Source organism: Rattus norvegicus, chromosome 10 (genome assembly GCF_021556685.1).
Source record: "Rattus norvegicus strain SHRSP/BbbUtx chromosome 10, alternate assembly SHRSP_T2T, whole genome shotgun sequence".
NCBI classification, from domain to species: domain Eukaryota; kingdom Metazoa; phylum Chordata; class Mammalia; order Rodentia; family Muridae; genus Rattus; species Rattus norvegicus.
In genome coordinates, this window is record NC_141543.1 from 29,080,174 (window position 1) to 29,084,961 (window position 4,788).

Below are 4,788 nucleotides of genomic sequence, written 5' to 3' on the forward strand. Positions count from 1 at the left end.
AACTAACAACTTCTGTCTTCCTGTAAATACCATTCACCTCAAAGGTCAGTTGCATAAAGAAGTCTAACTTATTCTTTTATTTAACACTTGGGAACATTTAGAAGAGGTGACAGAAAGAACTGGAGCAACTGGAAGACTGTTGTGTAACTCTGTCTTCTTCATATGATGTTGCTGTTACAGACACCAATTCTCTGACATTTTGGACAAGTCATCATACCATCATATATAGTGGAGATGAGCTCATAAAGCCCCATCTGTAGGGAAGTGGGCTGTGAAAGGTACCCTGATTCCTGGTCGAGATCAGTCAAATCTCCGGGGACCCTAAAAGGGACTGCAGGAGCATTTCCAGTCTCCTAGATCAGGCCTCTCATGTAGCTACAGCCCATCACAACCCCCTGTAGAGAGCTCTGAGACAGATCAGTCACATAAGGCAATGACCCAAGCGCCTTCTGCACAGGAGAGGACATGATCACAGGTTATATAGGCTCAAGACGGATTAATCACATAGGACAATGCCCTAAGCCCTTACTCCACAGGTAAGGACATGACCACAAGTCATATAAGCTCAAGACAGATCAGTCAGGAGCAGTAGATGAGGTATTCCCAAGTTCTCAGGCCAAAACTATAGGAAGTACTCACTGCCAGATCCTGACTCTGACGGTCCGGAAGCTGTATTTAAGAATCCTGTTCAGGACAGCCATTGCAGTACCACAGAGACAGCGCCGGGGCAAGCAAGAGCTGGAGGGGCACTGGGCAACTCTGTGCCTCATGGAGGAAAATCAACTAAACATGGGCAAAGGAGATCCTAAGAAGCAAAATGTCCTCATATGCGTTCTTTGTGCAAACCTGCTGGGAGGAGCACAAGAAGAAGCACCCAGATGCTTCTGTAAATTTCTCAGAGTTCTCCAAGATGTGCTCAGAGAGGTGGAAGACCACGTCTGCTAAAGAAAAGGGGAGATTTGAAGATATGGCAAAGGCTGACAAGGCTCGTTATGAAAGAGAAATGAAAACCTATATCCCCCCCAAAGGGGAGACCAAAGAGAAGTTCAAGGACCCCAATTCCCCCAAGAGGCCTCCTTCCGCCTTCTTCTTGTTCTGTTCTGAGTACCGCCCAAAATCAAAGGCGAGCATCCTGGTTTACCCATTGGTGATGTTGCAAAGACACTAGGAGAGATGTGGAAGAACATTACCGCAGACGACAAGCAGCCCTGTGAGAAGAAGGCCGCCAAGCTGAAGGAGAAGTATGAGAAGGATATTGCTGTCTACAGAGCTAAAGGAAAACCTGATGCAGCGAAAAAGGAGGTGGTCAAGGCTGAGAAGAGCAAGAAAAAGAAGGAAGAGGAAGACAATGAGGAGGGTGAAGAGGATGAGGAAGAGGAGGAAGAAGAGGAAGACGAAGAAGAAGATGATGAATAAGTTGGTTCTAGCGCAGTATTTTTTCTTGTCTATAAAGCATTTAACCGCCCTGTACACAACTCACTCCTTTTAAAGAAAAAAATTTAAATGTAAGGCCGTGTAAGATTTGTTTTTAAACTGTACAGTGTCTTTTTTGTATAGTTACACACTACCGAATATGTCTTTAGCTAGCCCTGTCCTGGTGGTATCTTCAAAAGCCACTAACCTTGCCTGGTGCAGTCTGGGGGTTGTAAATTGGCATGGAAATTAAAGCAGGTTCTTGTTGGTGCACAGCATGAATTAGTTAAATATGGGGACAGTAGTTTGGTTTTTGGTTTCTTTTTTTTTCTTTTTTCTTTTCCTTTTGGTTTTCTTTTGTTTTTGTTTTTGTTTTTTTTTTCATCTTCAGGTGTCTCTGATGCAGCTTATATGAAGATAATTGTTGTTCTGTTAACTGAATACCACTCTGTAATTGCAAAAAATAAAATAAAATAAAAATTGCGGCTGTTTTGTTGACATTCTGAATGCTTCTAAGCAAATACAATTTTTTTTATTTAAAAAAAATCCTGTTCAGAAGGATTAAAGGTGTGTGCAGAAATTACTCCATTGTCTGAGAACTTCTGTCATAAGAGCTATAACACAGACACTTTGGGAAGAGATCTGTTCTCCAGAAGCTCTCCTGCACCACTCACTGGCTAGTCAGTCCCCTGCTGGCTCAGCCAAGCTGAAAATGGAGGTGGATCCGCACCAGCAGTGAGGTGGAAAGACATTGCCCTCCCTAACCAAGTTCTCTCCCCTTCTCCTGAACCCTCACACCTAGCCAGAGATCTCCATGGAAGGCCCCCCTGTGAGAAGCCCTACACCCATCCATCTTTGTGTAATTATGACCAGTCATTGGGAGCTACAGAAATGGATGGATGTCATTGCCTGCTTTTCTAGAGCCAGAAGTAACTCATTATTCTTGAAATCCTTTTTTCCACTCAGACAAATGCAAGTGACCAGCATTAAAGTCACTGAGTAAAAAGCAGAGATCAGAGAATAAGATGTACTGATGGGATGAAGAAGTATTCGAGAAGTTATGAGTAAAGTACACCTTTGTATTAAATGATCAAACTCTGAAAAACATTACTAATTAGAATTTGTTCATAATTGCATTGGTTTCCAAGTTAATTCAAGAATAAGGTACTTAGACTATTGTAGAGCATCTATTGATCAATATTGACATATTTTAATTTGTGTTTACTTTGGATATTTTTAAATAATGCTTCAAGCCCTGTTCAATAAATTTTTATGCATTCCTCTTTTGTTTTTCCTAGGATTTTACTAATCCAGTGTTTTACTAGATGATTAATTTGATATGAAGCTATCATGTTAAACATTTCTATTCCTGCAATCGTATGTAAATTTTATAATAAAGAAAATCATTCTGATTTTATCAAGTGGGCAAAGATCACATGTCTTATGTTGATGTAAACTTCCATTGTAATATTAGTGACTTAGGGAAGTCTTCTTAATCAAATACTAACACAATCTGTTGCTTTCCCTTTTTCTTTTCTTTTTTTTTCTTTTTCTTTTAATTTTTAAATTAATACAGTCCAGTCGTTATCCCCTCCTGGTCTTTCCTCAGTTCCATCCCCATTCCTCCTCTTCCATTTCCAAGAGGATGCCCCACTCCACCCTCCACTCCCTGGGGCCTCAAGTCTCTCAAGAGTTAGGTGCCTCTTCTCTCACTGAGGCCAGAGCAGGCGGTCCTCTGCTATATATGTGTCCGGGGCCTCAGACCAGCTTCTGTATGCTGCCTGGTTGGTAGCTCAGTGTCTGAGAGATCTCAGGAGTCCAGATTAGTTGATCCTGCTGGTCTTCCTATGAGGTCACCCTCTAGAACTAGAAACTATCATCCTGAGTGAGGTAACTCAGACCCAAAAGGACATGCATGGATATGTGATATATACTCACTAATAAATAGATATTTAGCCAAAAAAAAGACAGAATACCTAGGATAAAATCCTTACCACTCAAGAAGGTTAACAAGCTGAAGGGCCCAAGTAAAGAAGCTTCAATTCCACTTGGGAGGGAGGAGAATGCAATCAAGGTGGGGAGAGAGGATGGTGAGGAGGGTAGAGGGGGAGGGGAAAAGGGGAACATGATTAGATTATTGGCAGGGGTGGTGTGGGGAGTGGGGGTGGAGAGGAAACAGGAGTGGAGCTCTGAGAGCCAGCAGAATGAAATCAAATAAACAACCTTGGGAGGTGAGAGGTGGTGGGAACCTCTAGAATGTACTAGAGACCTTGGGAGGTGAGAGACTCTCAGGAGTCAAAGGGAGAGACCATAGACGAAATGACCAATAGTGGGGAGAGGGAACTTATAGAGCCTACTTCCAGTAGAAAGACAGGGCATCAAGTGAGGGATGGGATTGCCAACCCGCAGTCAGTAACTCTGACCCAGAATTGTTCCTGTCTGAAAGAACTGCGGGGACAAAGATGGAGAACAGCCTGAGGAAAAGGAAGTCTAATGAAAGGCCCAAATTGGGATCCAGCTCAAGGGGAGGTTCCAAGACCTGAAACCATTACTGATGACATATATAGTGTGCTGACGAACACATGGCTGCCCTCAAAGAGGACCAACAAGCAGCTGATTTGGACAGATGCAGATACGTACATCTAACCAGTGGACTGAAGTTCCCTGTGGTTGAGTGAGGGAAAGTCTAGAAGATGGATGTTCCTTTTGCTTATATTTTTCCCTAGTAAGAGAATGTGTACAAGGTTGAAAATTCCAAAAAGAGACACTAGCCCCAGGGTTTGTCACTATAATAAATTATTTTATCTAATTCTCAAATTGTCATGATTAATTAAAATACCCAAGCTAATAGTTCATATTTCAGCTAGTGGATTTCCGTTTGTAAGCTAGTGAAGTTGTTGCCATTTTAATTACTCATTTACACTGCCTTCAGAAGACAAACTAAGGTCATAAACTAATGCTTCTCCTATTGGAATCCGACCCTTTTATTTGTCGAATGATTTATTATTTTTATATTTATGTGTATGAAGTATATGTAGCATGTACATGTTGTATACATGGAGGAATACTCCTCTGAAGTTGGAGAGATAGATGGTTGTGGGCCTCTGTGTTGGGGGCTGGATCGGGACCTGAATACTGTGAAAGAGTAGCTTGTGCTCTCAAACAAAAGTCCTTCCCTCTGTAATGTCATGGTCCTTTTTCTTAAATAGTAAAATTTATCCATACAAGTGTCCCTTCCACAAAGTCTACAAAGTTTGATGTTCACATTATTTTATAAATTTTGGTTAATTAACGATAAACCATATTTCTTCTCTTTGGCTTATATTTTATTAGGCATTTTCTTTTGGAAATTTATATGCATGTGCGTATGCATGA

At 41.5% G+C, this 4,788-nt stretch overlaps 1 pseudogene; it reads left to right on the forward strand.

Moving 5' to 3' along the window:
* The first annotated feature begins 789 nt into the window (after window positions 1-789).
* Window positions 790-1,416, forward strand: Hmgb1-ps15 (high-mobility group box 1, pseudogene 15; annotated as a pseudogene).
* The last annotated feature ends 3,372 nt before the right edge of the window (window positions 1,417-4,788 follow it).